Source organism: Aquarana catesbeiana, linkage group LG05 (assembly GCF_042186555.1).
Source record: "Aquarana catesbeiana isolate 2022-GZ linkage group LG05, ASM4218655v1, whole genome shotgun sequence".
Classification (NCBI taxonomy): Eukaryota; Metazoa; Chordata; class Amphibia; order Anura; family Ranidae; genus Aquarana; species Aquarana catesbeiana.
The window spans coordinates 636,409,704-636,427,556 of NC_133328.1; the positions used below are offsets into that span (position 1 = coordinate 636,409,704).

Genomic DNA, 17,853 nt, shown 5'->3' on the forward strand with positions numbered 1-17,853 from the left:
TAGTGACAACTTTGTGCAAAAAAAAAAAAAAAAAATAATAAATTGTCACTTTCCCGCAACTTGTGTCAAAATATAAAATATTCCATGGACTCAACATGCCTCTCAGCAAATAGCTTGGGGTGTCTACTTTCCAAAATGGGGTCATTTGGGGGGGTTTGTGCCATCTGGGCATTTTATGGCCTTCAAAACTGTGATAGGTAGTGAGGAGTAAAATCAAAAATGTACGCCCTTAGAAATCCTGAAGGCAGTGATTGGTTTTCGGGGCCCCGTATGCGGCTAGGCTCCCAAAAAGTCCCACACATGTGGTATCCCCATACTCAGGAGAAGCAGCTAAATGTATTTTGGGGTGCAATTCCACATATGCCCATGGCCTGTGTGAGCAATATATCATTTAGTGACAACTTTTTGTAATTTTTTTTTTTTTTTTTGTCATTATTCAATCACTTGGGACAAAAAAAATGAATATTCAATGGGCTCAACATGCCTCTCAGCAATTTCCTTGGGGTGTCTACTTTCCAAAATGGGGTCATTTGTGGGGGTTTTGTACTGCCCTGCCATTTTAGCACCTCAAGAAACGACATAGGCAGTCATAAATTAAAGGCTGTGTAAATTCCAGAAAATGTACCCTAGATTGTAGGCGCTATAACTTTTGCGCAAACCAATAAATATACACTTATTGACATTTTTTTTACCAAAGACATGTGGCCAAATACATTTTGGCCTAAATGTATGACTAAAATTGAGTTTATTGGATTTTTTTTAGAACAAAAAGTAGAAAATATCATTTTTTTTCAAAATTTTCGGTCTTTTTCCGTGTATAGCGCAAAAAATAAAAACGGCAGAGGTGATCAAATACCATCAAAAGAAAGCTCTATTTGTGGGAAGAAAAGGACGCAAATTTCGTTTGGTTACAGCATTGCATGACCGCGCAATTAGCAGTTAAAGCGACGCAGTGCCAAATTGTAAAAAGTGCTCTGGTCAGGAAGGGGGTAAATCCTTCCGGGGCTGAAGTGGTTAAGCATTAATTCTGACAATACTTCTAGAAAGAGAAACCCAGGCCGGCCTGTTTAACCTTTGTTCCTAATGAGAGATTATGCTAAACAAGGTTGGTAAGAGGGCCCTTTAAGCAGCAATGACAGAATGTCCCCGTTGCAGATCTGATGGTCTTCACTGGCAGTCGGAGCTCATTAACTATATCCATTAAAGTGTAGTAGCAGAGTAGTGGTGTATCTTGTGATGACTGTGGCTGCAGATGCCCATGTACAGTGTTCGAATAGAAGTGCAGTGAAGTGTTCCCAAAGTAAAACTGTCTGTACACAGTGCCCCAGTAAACAACCAAGGAAAGATTTGCAAAGGTGGGCAATTGCCCTCTCTCCAACGACCAGGCCGATTCAGCACCTTACCAATAATGATTCCAGGATAGATGTCCTGGCTGTGGACCCGCTAGTGATGATCATCCGATATGGAGCCCGTGGGTTGCTTCACTGTTGAGTTGGTGCTGTTCAGATGTCCGATGAACCGCATTCAGTGCTGGACCCCTTCTCATCAGGCAGGAATTCTGGATATGACGTGGTAGGCCACGACCTCACTCTCCTTACACGGAGAGGTCCATCACACACAGGGCCCAAGAGGAAGAAAGCGTGGGGCGGGTCTCTGGTTTCTTTTATCGCTCTTTCCAGCAATCTCTTTGATGGTAGCAAAGATCCCTGGTACATGTGGTCCGGGTGTATAGTCATGCAAGGGAACAGCCATCTGAAGGAACTACCATTCCCACCATCCCTTTGGTTGGGCTCACAAATATGATGTCAAATTAGTAACGCTGGGCATGAGGGGGATAAGACTATATACAGATAGGGTACGAAAATAACTGTTTGTTGCAATTGTAGTCCACATTGTTACACAAATATGTCCAGCATTCTGCTAATGCTGGACATTTTGAACTATTGCTTCAAACTCCTGCTACAGATAGTGAAGCAAGCCTGAGAGTGTCTACTGTTGCCCGTGGTGATTGGGGTAAGCCTGCGGGGTGCCTGCGGGTGGGACTGTGCTAAAATTGTCCTCTTCAGTAGGACATTGGCTATAAATGTTATTGTTACTACCGGCAACCACCGCAAAAGTCAGCGCCCATTTGTTCCCAGGCACTCACTGCCGGGCAACATGCCTGGACAAGTCCTGCTAGCATTAGCATGCCTGCAAACTTCAGTTAATCTAACAAGGGGTTACAGCAGCGTGCCCAGGGAGGAGTTTGCCTATCAGTTCTACCTGCACCAGCCAGTCTGGAAGCGAGGGGGCGGTGCCACACTCTGAAGGAGGCTCAGTGTTCCCTGCTAGCATCAGACACCATGAGACAGAGAGAGATGGCGGAGGGCAGTCATTTTCTCTCAGCGCTGACATGGGTGCCGAAGCTGCTGGAGCAGCTCCGGTGGACACTGGCGTCCTATTGGAGCACCGCTGGGAATTCGCCCTGGGGATGGTCGACGACTCTGTCTTCTGTGTCCCGAGTGCCAGATACCGACCATGGTGGTCAGCGCCTGGGTCCAGTGTGGCCATTGCGATGAACCGCTAACACGGCTAGCATCTGCCCAGCAGGAACCACGCTACTTCAATGTGGACCTGTTCTCAGGACTCTGACGTTTGGCGTCAAAGTCTCAGAAGGACTGAGAGGGCTTTGGAACATCCCCTAAAGGCAGAGTGAAGTTGTGGCCTGGTGACTCCCCCGAAGAGAGAAGACAAGGGAGGAGAAGAGAATTCTGTCATGGCTTGCGGCCTGGTCAGGGACTCAGCAACTGTGAGTACTGTCATGCAGGAGCTAGATGTCCCTGAAATGCTGGCTGATTCAATGTCCGTTGCTATCCCGGTCAAGAAGGAGCCAGTTCTGGTGGGGGGTGCGCCCTCAGGTGAGCTGGATGGGGAGTGCGAGGACAGGATTGGGGTTCCCCCGGACTACTGGCCAAGTTTGGATCCATGGAGAAGCTGGCGGAGTGGTCGTCCCCTGATGAGAGTTCAGATGAGGAGGTATAGGAGACAGGGGCATGGATAAGGGGGGTCAGGGGGTCAGGACCAAAATGAAATGCAAGGTGTCCCTGCTCTGCAGCCGCACATGGCTCCAGCGACAGGCAGCACTGCAGTCAGTGGCACACAGAGTGTAATAATGGCGCTGCAGCAAGCGTAATAGATCATTAGGCATACCCGCACGCATGTTGTGGTACACCGCCAGGCCGGTCTATCGGGCTCGGGCTGAAGGCTGACAGATCTATCACCAGGCAGCACAGTGGGAGCCGCATGTATTCCCGTTGGCTTGCAGTGCCACTCCCACCTTGGGCTTGGGAGAGGAGCTTTGCCTGGGCCCTGGAGGGCAGAGTGCTTGTAAAAGTGCTATGTAGCCATGACCCCCCACATGGATGAATTGCTGTTGTCCTGTCCAGGTATTTCCCTCTTTCTCTTCTGGCCTAGTCTCAGAGAGTGTCCTCAGACTTACCACTGCTCAGATTGCTGTGCTGCTGCTGGCATTCTGCTTTTCTTACCAGGTAATCGTGAGTCAGTGAGAGACTGTCTGTGGTTCTGTGTGGCAACTGGCAAAGTACGTGAATGAGGCTGGCTGTGCTAAATTTTGCATTGCTTGTGTTACCGACAGTTGACTGAGGCTAAGCTGAGTTTTCTATTGCTTGTGTTACTGACAGTCCAGCCTGGCACTGGCAAGCTTGTTGTGGTGCTCACCGGCTTATTGATTCATCAGTTGGCACCACAACATGTCTGCCAATGCCAGAGCCAGGCTGGACTTTCTGCTTCCCTCAGTGGCATGCCTTGGCCCTGTTTTACCCCTGGTTCATACATATGTAGCACTAACTCACGGTGGAGCTGCTGGTTTAAGCGGGTCTGTTACCTTCACTCTGCTTCCCTCTGTTTCACTGGGTCGAGAGTTCCGTTGAGTTTACTCCTGGACAACACACGCACCAACACTGGAGTACGTTTTCAATGCTTTATTAAAATAAACGACTTAGAAAGAAGCAGGAAAAAGGTAGAAAGGAAACATGCAGAAGAAACTCAAATATTCTCTGTCATTAACAGGCAAAGTGGCAGCCCATCGCTCCCTTTCTGTAGCGATAGCAGCTTCCACTGTAGCGATACCTGTCACCCAATCCATCCGATAGGCACGGGGCGGCATGGTAGGTTGCTCCACCATAAACAGGTATTCTCCACACTGAGAACATCGGCCAAATGGACGAAGATGCACGGCCAATCCTTTGCATCGATGGCAGGTCATGCCCAGTCCCTCAACATCTCCCGAGGTATACAGGACAAACCTCCCCTGCGGCTTCAATCGAACTCCAGTATCCGTGAGCAGAGTCCCAGATTGCACAGTATTCATCACGGTGCTTGTAGAGAACATTCTGGGTCCCACAACTGATTGCAATGCCGAAAAAGACATGGCCACACTCTGATCTTCTCAGCACGAACACAAGGCCTCTCTTTTCCTCTGGCGCCAAACACATACACGCGTCCCATGCGGTAGCAAATAGAGTAACTCCCCCCACTTGTTCTTTCAGTCACGTAACTCCTGGGCCTTTTTCTGGTGCCCAGCGTCTACGCACTTAGAAGCAAAGTCCTGCAGTGCAACCTTTCCTCTTCCTGAAAAGATTTTCTCTCAAAGTCCAGCTCTCTCTGTAAACTCCCGACAAAACACTCCACTGGGTTGCAATAATTGACGGTCAACAAATCCCGGACGACGCCCCCACATGTAGCACTAACTCATGGTGGAGCTGCTGGTTTAAGCGGGTCTGTTACCTTCACTCTGCTTCCCTCTGTTTCACCGGCACCGGGTCCAGGGGTTCCGTTGAGTTTACTCCTGGACAACACACGCACCAACACTGGAGTACGTTTTCAATGCTTTATTAAAACAAACGACTTAGGAAGTAGCAGGAAAGAGGTAGAAAGGAAACTTGCAGAAGAAACTCAAATATTCTCTGGTAGGGTTCTCTTGACAAAATGTCCTGGTAGAATTCAAATACTATTCGGAATGCCCTCCCCTCGTGGGACACACTCCTTGCTCGTCTGGATAGGCCTCTCTCACCGGTCTAGCAGCCAGTCGCAGCAAGAATCAAAGTCTCTGCCACAGACTTGTCCGGGAACAAAATCCGTACAATCCTCTGCCACAGGATGTATAGGGTTTTCTATAGTGAAAGTCAGTCACAGTGCTTGAACCTTTAAGCCGAGCCGGCAACACTATGCTGTATAGTTACTTTCGGATACGTCCTCCAACCGGGCCCCTCTATAGACCAGCACGCCGCGTGATCTCTCCAAGATGGGTCCTCCCCTGGGATCTCCTCGGTTGTCCAGCCTTGTCACACAGGACCAACAGCTCAGGACCATTCCTCGGCCACGGTGGTAGGCTCCAGACAAGCCTCCAGACCCACCCCTGCACCGCAGCATCGTGGGCCTCCCGATCGGAGGACCACGAGGTAGCTCCTTAACGCATACCTCTCAGCCAGGAGGGCCAGCAGGCTGTAAAACGAACCCCAAAATATGGCGTCTGTCCCATAGATACCCTCTCCCAGAATCCAACTCGGAGGACCACCTCCACCGAGCGTGCCTCCGGGACAGAGGAGCATCCATTCGCTTCAACACGTTGCCTTTCCAACAGCGACACCCACTAGTCAGCACGGAAGCACACACAACATCAGCCAAGCTGGAACAGAGGCAAACTTTAACCTTCCTAATGCACAATTTACTAAATTTACCTAACCTGCGGTAGATTGCAAATCTACCAGCGCTACACATACAGTATGTGGTACAGGAAACGCTGTGCTCCCTGTGCGTTTCCCGCACCGCATTGCAATCACACTAAGTTTTTGATCTGCTGCAGGTGTCAATTCAAAGTTAACAACTCCCCAAAAGAAGGTCACAAACGCAGTGTTTGTCTGAACCAGATCGCATGGTTGGTTTTCAAAAAAAGGTGCCTGCAGTTCTTTGGTGCGATGTGATGTGATTCAGCCCATTCAAAATGGGCTCAAATCACACCACACAGAATCGCATGTGAATTGCACAGGAATGCGATGCAGTTCCTGTGCTATTTACGTGCAAACTATAGTGTGAAACCAGGCTTACTGTGTTGATTGCAGTGCAATCAAGGCCCATTCATTTTGAATAGGCTCAAATCGCACCAAAGTCATGCATGCACCAATTTTGGAACTGCATTACAACCGGTTCACATGGTCATTTTGTGAAATCAATCTGGTGCAGGCAAACACACTGTGTTTTGCAACCTTTGTTTGGGGTGTCGTTAACTGCTTCAGCCCCAGACCATTTGGCTGGGCAAAGACCAGAGCCCATTTTTGCGATTCGGCACTGCGTCGCTTTAACTGACAATTGCGCGGTCGTGCGACATGGCTCCCAAACAAAATCAACGTCCTTTTTTCCCCACAAATAGAGCTTTCTTTTGGTGGTATTTGATTACCTCTGCGGTTTTTATTTTTTGCGCTATAAACAAAAAAAGAGCGTCAATTTTGAAAAAAACGCATTATTTTTTACTTTTTGCTATAATAAATATCCCCAAAAAATATATAAAAAACATTTTTTTTTCTCAGTTTAGGCCGATACGTATTCTTCTACATATTTTTGGTTAAAAAAAATCGCAATAAGCGTATATTGATTTGTTTGCGCAAAAGTTATAGCGTCTACAAAATAGGAGATAGTTTTATGGCATTTTTATTAATATTTTTTTTTTTTTACTAGTAATGGCGGTGATCAGCAATTTTTATCGTGATTGCGACATTATGGCGGACACGTCGGACAATTTTGACACATTTTTGGCACTATTGGCATTAATACAGCGATCAGTGCGATTAAAAATGCATTGATTACTGTAAAAATGTCACTGGCAGTGAAGGGGTTAACACTAGGGGGCAGTGAAGGGGTTAATGTGTGTCCTAGGAAGTGTTCTAACTGGAGGGGGATGTGGACTGTGCAGGGAAACTACTACTACTCTGTATGAACAGAGGATCTGTCAGTTCTCCCCTCAGAAAGCTGGAAACTGTGCGTTTACACACACAGATCCCGGTTCTCCGTGTGCCCTGAGCGATCGCGGGAGCCCGGCGGTGATCGAGACTGCCGGGCAATCGCATTGGCTCGGGGTGCGAGCAGGGGGTGCGCACGCGCCCCCTAGTGGCCACAGGGCGAACCGACGTTACATAACGTCGTTTCGCCCAGCCGTGCCATTCTGCTGCAGTTCAACTGCGGCGGCTGGTCGGCATTTGGTTACGATAGCACTGACACCCACTGCAGATTGCAAGGGGGTTGCGATTTGAATGAGGTGCAGGAAACGTGCGTGGATTGAGTATCCCGCGTTGTACTGTACCTCCGGGTATCTCCTAAGCAGTAGTGTGTTTTTTCTCTGCCGGTGCAGGAAAGTGTGCAATTACACACCTTCTCGCACCCACTTAGATGTGAACCTAGCCTAAAGAAAAGTCAGTGTATTCAAGGCTGGTCATTTTTCAGTTGATTGTTTGTTTTTTTAATTCTGTGATTAATTAAAAATTAAGCTAATGTGAACACAGTGAGTGTGCTTCCTTCCACAAGATGGTGCCCTTTGCACCTGCCCAGTAAGATTGGCTATTACAGGGCACGATCCTGTGGTAAGCAGTGCATTCCCCCCCTTTTTTTTTTAATCTGTAAAAGTTTAAAAAAAGTCAGTGAGCACTCTGTCTGACACAACATGGTGCACTTTGCACCATAATAGCCAACCTTACTGAGGAGGTGCAAAGGGCACCATCTTCTTGTAGGTAGGCAGCACATCACTTTTCACCTATTCAGTTTGGACACTAAAACTGGGCAATAGCCAACAGCGTTCATAAAAACTGGAAGAAGGAAAAAAATGAAATCAGGTTCGATTTTCTAAAGGACCTGATAAAATACAATTAGGGATGTGATTGCTTACTAGGGGCAACACATATCCTTTTTCCTTTTTCCAGTCTTTATAATTTTGGTGCAATTTATTTTATTTAACCACTTGCTGCCGCCCACCGTCAAATGACAGCTGGGTGGTTCGGCTCTCGTTCTGGGTGGACGTCATATGACGGCCTCCAGAACAACTGCTCTCGCGTTCCCCCGGGGGCGCGCTGCGTGCCCCCGGCTCTTTAACCATGTGATCGGCTGTGTCCAGTCAGTTGATTTCTGGTGTGAGGGTGAGTGTAGCACCCTCTACTTAGTGTAGGTGCTAGATAGGGATTTTTATGTAGAGCAAGTAAATTTAGGCAGGCCTAGCTAAGAGCTAGGCCTGTTTGTTTTGATCTGTGGGGCTGGGAGTGGCCTAAAGTAAGCCGGTGACTCACAGCTGGCTTCATCCTTCGGTTACCTCCCTGCTGCTTCCAGAGGCTTCTAGAAGAGAGAAAGGGAAGAAAGGTGGAGTTAGCTGGGGTGTTCTAAGGAGCCCTGACCAATCCCCAACCTGGATTGGCAGGGGGCAGGCCTCCTTAAATACCTACAGTCAGCCCAGCGGGGGAGGAGTTGTTGGGAGGAAGAACTGGGAGATGGAGTACTAGCTGTCGTGGTTTTTGAGAAAGCTACCCAGTCTGGGGTGGGGGGGTGACCTTGGGCCTGGAGCTCGGGAGTGGAAGGGACCCTCATACAAACCACAGGGGTGTCCTGACCAGGAGCAGAAGAGGACAGTGGAGAGTACTGCTGGGCAAGTCTCCAGGAGGGATCCACCAGGTGTTGGTGAGTGACACACAACCAGGAACGCTAGAGAGGCATGCCGGAGCGGATTGGGAGGATGCAATCTGAGATGGATGTAGAGCCAGTGAAGACTGTGGCGTAATGGGCAGAGAAGACAGGCAGCTGCAGCCAGGAGGGCTGGCAGGGCCTGAAGAGGGCTGACTGGGATCAGTAGTCCACCTAGGACAGCTAGCACCAGAACTTTACATTCTTTGTTGCTACCCCAGAGGGGCCCGTGGTCCCTGCCTGCAAAGGGTTGTTGCTAAGACCTGGCTGGAGCCAGAGTCAGGCCTAACCAAGAGCTAGCTGTGCCTAAAGAGTTGTGCTGGAGGAAGAGGAGTGTATATACTGTGTCCCAAACTATGCAAATCTTTCTGGGCATCCCAAAAGCTAACAGACTATTCATTGTCTTGGAGTGCCTGGAAGTGAATGCCGGGCTGGGCAGGGTGACAGATGGGCCACAACACTCAGCAGCCCCTACGGGGGTACCGCTACATGTGGTTTGCACAAAGAGCTAACAATCACAATTCCTTTAAAATACAGTTTTTTTTAACTGACCCTAATCTTAGCGGCTATAGCTGCTAGCAATAATCACATGAACAGACATGCTGGTTGCACCCAAGTTGAACGATCAATCAACTTCATTCCTACTTGAGATCTAGAAATTCTAGTTGGACAGGTAAATAAGGTGTTACTGTTATACAAGACAGGACTATATTACAGTAACATGCACACCTTGTTTACAGGTACTAATGACTTAATCATTAACAGGATCTATTGGGAGGATTTGTTAGGACAAGTCAACAAGAATGAACTCCACTGACTGCAGCCAGGATCATTCACACCAAGTCACGGGTAAAGACACAGGGAAAATACTGACCATTTAGAGGTGCCTCTTCTACTAAATAGCAGGTAAGGATCATGGTGTTCTCTTCTGGAGGCGATCATTCTGTATGTTCTATACAGTGTATTGAATTCCTGAAAACCATGACCATTTATTACGTATACTTCCAACCATGTGCATGTTTTCCATAGGATCTCTTGAATGAGAATTGTAGTCTTTGTAATGCTTTAATCTTTTTATGTACAATATGAATGGACGAGATCAGCTGTGCATGACCTTATTATTGTATAAAAATGTCTTTTTTTGTCTTTTTAAAAAAAAAATATCTCTTTTTACCTGTACAGCTTGTAATTATATATGTACATGGAAGGCAGACATGTCTAATCATTTCATAGGCAGGCTCTGCATAATGCTTTGAATGCTATACAATGCAACTCGTGTGCAACAGTTGTCCATTATCATTGGTCAAAGCCAAAGTCATATCCAAGTTGCACCCATTCAAAGTTGTATCAAAGTTGCACTTCAAAGTCAGCGCAGCTTTAGAGTCGTACAAGTGTGAACGGGGTAAAAGAGGTATTTTGGGGCTTTAAATGAGGCCCATGACATTCTATAGCCATACGCCTCCATCCCTGAATCTGAAATTTAAAAGGAAAAGGACTGGGACTTTAAATGAAGCATGTGACACATAGCTGGTAAAGTGGTCAAATGCATGATGGCACATTTATTCTTTCATATACATAGATATCATGATGGCATATTAATATATTTCATATATATATATATATATATATATATATATATATACATATATATATATATATATATATACATATATATATATATATATATATATACACACACACACACACACACACAAATGTCATGAATAACACATTGCAGTATAATTGTTGTGGGCTGGCTTGTAAACCATATCATAAAATATATAATAAAATCATTAATGATTGCAGAAAGCTCATAATAATCTAAGCTGTAAATGCATGATTATAATGCATCTAAAAAAGCTAGACTCATGCGTTTCGTGGAATTCACTCCACTTCTTCAGGAGCAGATGCAAGGTGCGTATCTGCAAAATACATATAGATACCTATGGTTAACGCAAAAAAGTAAAAGGGGAAGAAAAAATATATCCATTCCTGAGTTACTTACAAGTCAGCCCCAGATTCAGCTTGCGGTGTTGCTAATTGAGGGCTGCCAGGGATGTGTCTGACCCGGGAGCTGTGGAAGTGGCCCGTGGAAAACCAAGGTACACGCGTGCAAACCCCCAGAGGGATATCCGTGTCATAGTCGTTATAAACGCAGGTGACAGCTCTAGTGAATTTCTGTAAAGAATAGTGAATGGTGAATTAATTTAGTAAGGGTGTTGTGTGCTAAAATAACAAAACCCATGACTATTAATAGGATGAAAAGAAATGGAGAACATGTGGGGAAAATAAGTAGAAATAAACCACAACCCAAGGGTGGAATGAATATAGGTCTTTATGGACCTTGCTTTGTGCACTGGTCCAAATCATTTGGTTGAGGGGGATTATGGTGTGGGGGTTGTTTTTTAGGGGTTGGGCTTGTCCCCTTAGTTCCAGTGAAGGGAACTCTTAAGGCGTCAGCATACCATTTTAGACAATTTCATGCTCCCAAATTTGTGGGAACAGTTTGGGGATGGCGGCTTCCTGTGCCAACATGACTGCGCTCCAGTGCACAAAGCAAGGTCCATAAAGACATGGATGAGTTTGGGGTGGTGGATCTTGACTGGCCTGCACAGAGTCCTGATCTCAACCCGATAGAACACCTTTGGGATGAATTAGAGCGGAGACTGCGAGCCAGGCCTTTTCATCCAACATCAGTGCTAGATAGATAGATAGATAGATAGATAGATAGATAGATAGATAGATAGATAGATAGATAGATAGATAGATAGATAGATAGATAGATAGATAGAGATATCTATCTATATATATATAGATAGAGATATATCTCTATCTATATATATATATAGAGATATATCTCTATATATTGATAGATAGATAGATAGATAGATAGATAGATAGATAGATAGATAGATAGATAGATAGATAGATAGATAGATAGATAGATAGATAGAGATCTATCTATCTATCTATCTATCTATCTATCTATCTATCTATCTATCTATCTATCTATCTATCTATCTATCTAGCACTGATGTTGGATATATATATATATATATACATACAGAGAGAGAGAGAGAGAGAGAGAGATATCATAGAATAGAACTTTGATTTTGTTGACCCCCTTGCTGCCTATTTTCTACCCAATTCCACTATTTAGATTTACTGCCCTCCCTCTACTAACTTCAATTAACCAGGTTTAATGCATTCCCTCTACTCCCTTCCATTATGCAGCTTCATTTCCTTCACTCTATTTCCTTCCATTATTCAACCCAACTGCCTTCCCTCTAATACCTTCTATTATCCAGCCCCACTGCCTTCAGTCTACTCCCTTCCAATTTCCAACCCCACTGCCTTCAGTCTACTCGCTTCCATTATACAACCCCACTGCTTTACCGCTACTCCCTTCCGTTATCCAACCCAACTGCCTTCCCTCTACTCCCATTATCCAACCCAACTGCCTTCCCTCTACTCCTATTATCCAACCCAACTGCCTTCCCTCTACTCCCATTATCCAACCCAACTGCCTTCCCTCTACTCCTATTATCCAACCCAACTGCCTTCCCTCTACTCCCATTATCCAACCCAACTGCCTTCCCTCTACTCCTATTATCCAACCCAACTGCCTTCCCTCTACTCCTATTATCCAACCCAACTGCCTTCCAGCTACTCCCATTATCCAACCCAACTGCCTTCCCTCTACTCCTATTATCCAACCCAACTGCCTTCCAGCTACTCCCTTCCATTATCCAGCCTCACTGCCTTCACCTTACTCCCTTGCATTATATAAACTCGTTGACTTCCCTCTACTCCCTTCCATTAGTTAACAAAACTTCATCCTCTATTCTCCTTTCTAGGGATGAGCCGAACACCCCCCGGTTCGGTTCGCACCAGAACCCGCGAACGGACCGAAAGTTCGCACGAACGTTAGAACCCCATTGACGTCTATGGGACTCGAACGTTCGAAATCAAAAGTGCTCATTTTAAAGGCTAATTTGCATGGTATTGTCCTAAAAAGGGTTTGGGGACCCGGGTCCTACCCCAGGGGACATGTATCAATGCAAAAAAAACTTTTAAAAACGGCCGTTTTTTCGGGAGCAGTGATTTTAATGATGCTTAAAGTAAAAAAAAAAAAGTGAAATATTCCTTTAAATATCGTACCTGGGGGGTGTCTATAGTATGCCTGTAAAGTGACGCGTGTTTCCCATGTTTAGAACAGTCCCTGCACCAAATGTCATTTTTAAAGGAAAAAATCTCATTTAAAACTGCTTGCGGGTTTAATGTCATGTCGGGTCATGGCAATATGGATGAAAATCAGTGAGACAAACGGCATGGGTACCCCCCAGTCCATTACCAGGCCCTTTGGGTCTTGTATGGATATTAAGGGGAACCCCGCACCCAAATTAAAATAAGGAAAGGTGTGGGGCCACCAGGCCCTATATACTCTGAACAGCAGTATACAGGCGGTGCAAACAAGACAGGGACTGTAGGTTTGTTGTTAAGTAGAATCTGTTTGTAATTTTGAACATTTTTAACGTGTTTAGCTCCAGCCAAAAAATCTTTTCTAAGCTTTTTGGAAAACATAGGGAAGGGTTATCACCCCTGTGACATTTGTTTTGCTGTCTTTCCTCCTCTTCAGAAGATTTCACCTCACTTTTTTGTCCCAATGAAAAATGTTTTTTGAAAATTTGGGTTTTTTTGTGGAACAAGGATTGGAAAGCATCAGTGGAAAGGAGAAATTGTTTTCCCATATTAACTCTTACAGGAGAGAATTTCCCTTCCTAGGGGTAGATTTCATCTCACTTCCTGTTGTCTCCTTCCGTTTGCAAGTAGGAGTCGTTTGTAAGTTAGATGTTTGAAAGTAGGGTCCTGCCCTATATACTCAGCAGAAATTTGGGCCTTAGGTGTTGCTGTGGCCACAACACTGTAAGCCCTCACAGGGCCCTGCTGTGAAATATTAGATCAAGAATTGTAATTACATGCCCCTGTTGAACAGGAGCTGAAAAATTAGGCCTTAGGCACTGGTGCTGGTGCCACAACACTGCAACCCCTCACAGACACTCTAGTTGGAACGCAGGAACGAGCCCTGCTGCAAATTATTGCTTCAAAAATTGTAATTACACGCCCCTGTTAGACAGGGGCAGAAAAATTGGGCCTTAGGCACTGGTGCTGGTGCCACAACACTGCAACCCCTCACAGACACTCTAGTTGGAACGCAGGAACGAGCCCTGCTGCAAAGTATTGCATCAAAAATTGTAATTACACGCCCCTGTTAGACAGGGGCAGAAAAATTGGGCCCTAGGCACTGGTGCTGGTGCCACAACACTGCAACCCCTCACAGACACTCTAGTTGGAATGCAGGAACGAGCCCTGCTGCAAAGTATTACATCAAAAATTGTAATTACACGCCCCTGTTAAACAGGGGCTGAAAAATTGTGCCTTAGGCACTGGTGGTGGCGCCCAGAACCAAAAATGTTCTTACAAGCTATCAGCGTGATGATTGAGGAGGAAGAGGATAATTACTCAGGGATAGTCACTCAGCATCAGCATAGGCAGTCTTTGAAGGGATCTGAGATTTCAAAAAAAATTATTCGGTTACATCAGCATCAGGTGCTTGGTAGCTGGTGGTGATCCAAGACTCATTCATTTTTATGAAGGTCAGCCGATCGACCGAGTCGGTGGACAGACGCACCCTGTGATCGGTTACCACGCCTCCAGCAGCACTGAATGTGCGTTCCGAAAGAACGCTGGATGCAGGACAGGCCAGTAGCTCAATTGCATACTGTGCAAGCTCTGGCCAGTGATCCATCCTCAAGACCCAGTAACCCAGAGGATTTTCGGTGGGAAAGGTGTCCAAGTCTGATCTTGCCCCTAGGTATTCCTGCACCATGTAAAACAGACGCTGGCGATGGTTGCTGGAACCGATCATACCTTGGGGCTGCGGACCAAAAAATTGTCTGAACGCATCGGTCAGACGGCCACCTTCTCCACCGCTCCTTCTTTGACTGACCGAAGCCTCAGCAACACGTTGTCCAGAAACAGGAGTTTGTAACCTCCCAGTCTCTGGGAACGCGTTGCACAGACCTTTCTGCAAGGCCTCCCGAAGATGTTTCATCCTCTGCTCCCTCTGCGATGGCAAGATAAGGTCCGCAACCTTACCCTTGTAACGTGGATCAAGGAGGGTTGCCAGCCAGTATTGGTCCTTCTCCTTGATACCACGAATACGAGGATCCTTACGCAGGCTTTGCAGGATCAGGGAGGCCATGCAGCGTAGGTTTGCTGAGGCATTCGGTCCGGAGTCCTCTGGGTCACTAAGAACGACATGGTCCGCAGCCACCTCCTCCCAGCCACGTACAAGTCCATGTGTTTCTTGGGACTGATCCCTTAAAGACTGCTGCTGATGCTGAGTGCCAGGCTCCACCTCCATACTGACACAATCTTCCTCCTCCTCCTCTTCCTCCTCGTCCTCTTCCTGTGTGATCGGCGGGCACGCAGGAACACTGTCTGGATAAAGGGGGCCTTGAGAGCTAAGGAAGTCCTCCTCTTCCTGCCTCTGTTCTGCCTCAAGTTCCCTGTCCATTATTCCACGCAGCGTGTGCTCCAACAGGTGGACAAGGGGGACAGTGTCACTGATGCATGCACTGTCACTGCTCACCATCCTCGTGGCCTCCTCGAATGGTGACAGGACAGTGCATGCATCCCTGATCATGGCCCACTGGCGTGGGGAAAAAAAACCAAGCTCCCCTGACCCTGTCCTGGTGCCATAGTCGCACAGGTACTCATTGATGGCCCTCTGCTGCGTGTGCAGCCGCTGCAGCATGGCCAACGTTGAGTTCCACCTGGTGGGCATGTCACAGATTAGGCGGTTCTTGGGCAGGTTAAACTCCTTTTGGAGGTCCGTCAGCCGAGCACTGGCATTATATGACCGGCGGAAATGCACACAGACTTTCCTGGCCTGCCTCAGGACATCCTGTAAGCCCGGGTACCTGCCCAAGAACCGCTGCACCACCAAGTTAAGGACGTGAGCCAAACAGGGCACATGGGTCATTTGTCCCTGTCGGAGGGCAGAGAGGAGGTTGGTGCCATTGTCGCAAACCACCATTCCTGCCTTAAGTTGGCGTGGCATCAACCACCTCTGAACCTGCCCCTGCAGAGCTGACAGAACCTCTGCCCCAGTGTGGCTCCTGTCCCCCAAGCACACCAGCTCAAGCACCGCATGGCATCTTTTGGCCTGCGTACTTGCGTAGCCCCTTGAACGCCTACGGAGCACCGCTGGTTCCGAGGAAGAGGCCATGGAGGAAGAAGAAGAGGAGGGGGTGGAGGAGAGAGGTGTGTCACAATCAGCATTTTGGAGGCGTGGTGGCGGAACAACCTCCAACACTACTGCACCTTGCCCTGCATCCTTCCCAGCTGCCAGCAGAGTCACCCAATGCGCCGTGAAACTTAGGTAACGTCCCTGTCCATGCCTGCTGGACCATGAGTCAGCGGTAATATGCACCTTACCGCTGACCGCCCTGTCCAGCGAGGCATGGACATTGCCTTCCACATGCCGGTAGAGAGCCGGAATCGCCTTCCGTGAGAAAAAGTGGCGTTTGGGTACCTGCCACTGAGGAACCGCACATTCCACAAACTCACGGAAGGGGGCAGAGTCTACCAACTGAAAAGGCAGCAGTTGAAGTGCTAGCAATTTTGCCAAGCTAGCATTCAACCGCTGGGCATGTGGATGGCTGGGAGCAAACTTCTTTCGGCGGTGCAGCAGCTGGGGCAGGGAAATTTGCCTGGTACAATCTGACGTCGGTGTACCAAAAGCAGATTGCCCACAAGTACTTGGCTGTGACACACCTAATTCTACACCTTCATTCCTCTCACTGCAGGTCTCAGAGAGGACTGAAGGTCTAGTGGGGTTGGAAATCTCAGCTGATGAGGAGCAAGGAGAGATCCTCTTTGTTCTTTGGTGTGGGTCTTTTAGATACGCTTGCCAACGAACTGCATGGCAGGTCAACATATGTCTGGTCAAGCATGTGGTACCCAAGCGGGAGATATTTTGGCCACGCGAGATACGCTTGAGACATATGTTGCAAATAGCAGCGGTGCGATCTGATGCACTCGTCTCAAAAAAGGCCCACACCAAAGAACTTTTTGAATAACGCGCAGAGACTGCAGCGCCCTGCACATGTGGAGCTTTGGGGTGTGATGCAGTCAATGTGCTGCCCTTAGGCTGGCCCCTGGAGGGCATCCTGCCTCGTTGGTGATGTGCTGCCGCCTCCTCCTCCTCCTCCTCCTCCTCCTCCTCCTCCTCCTCCTCCTCTCTCCTATCAGGCACCCACGTTGAGTCAGTGACCTCATCATCCCCTCCCTCCTCATCACTGGAGCAAACCTGGCAGTATGCTGCAGCAGGGGGAGCATGACTGCCAGATTGCTGTCCTTCTTGGGCACCCCCTCTGTCCGCGCTCATGTTACTGCCTTCATCGAGCTCAGTATCGTCATCAGAGCCTTCCAAACGCTGGGCATCCTCCTGGAGCATGTACCCAACACTGTGGTCAAACAGTTCGAGGGAATCCTCATGAGGACATGGTGGAGCTAGGGAAGGAGTCACTGATGACATTGAGCTGAGGGAAGAGGCCGCTGCTTTGCCAGACAAAGCACCCTGGGCATGGGTGAGAGAGGATGAGGAGGATGAGGACGGCTTGGTCATCCACTCGACCAAGTCTTCCGCATGTTGCGGCTCAACATGGCCAGCTGCCGAAAAAAAGGCCAAGCGTGTCCCATGGCCACGTGCTGATGAGGATGCACCGTCTCCACGACCAGCACTAGACACAGAGCCTGCTTGCCCTCTCTTATTGGCTTGTGACTGTCTGCCTCTCCTTCTTGGCCTTCCAGACATACTAATGGCCTGTAGCTGCACTAAGCTGGGATAGAACACCTGTAATTTTCTTCAAGTAGCTTTATATACTGTAACCAGACAAGCCTGCCTGTCAGTAGGAAGATAACAGGAACGGATCTAGCTGAACACTGTGAGCAGGACGCACTGTACTAAATGTAAATAGTCTAGCTGCCTGACCGTGGTACTAATAGGATCAAATAGAACACCTGTAATTTTCTTCAGGTAGCTTTATATACTGTAACCAGACAAGCCTG

General features: G+C 47.5%; 1 protein-coding gene across 1 annotated transcript in view; it reads left to right on the plus strand.

Moving 5' to 3' along the window:
• The first annotated feature begins 9,438 nt into the window (after positions 1 to 9,438).
• Positions 9,439 to 17,853, plus strand: part of LOC141145582 (cytochrome P450 2C29-like) — an 88,967-nt gene continuing 80,552 nt past the window's right edge. The window contains exon 1 of the mRNA XM_073632408.1: positions 9,439 to 9,621. The gene's annotated coding sequence lies outside the window, so the exon portion shown is untranslated. The remainder of the gene's footprint in view (positions 9,622 to 17,853) is intronic.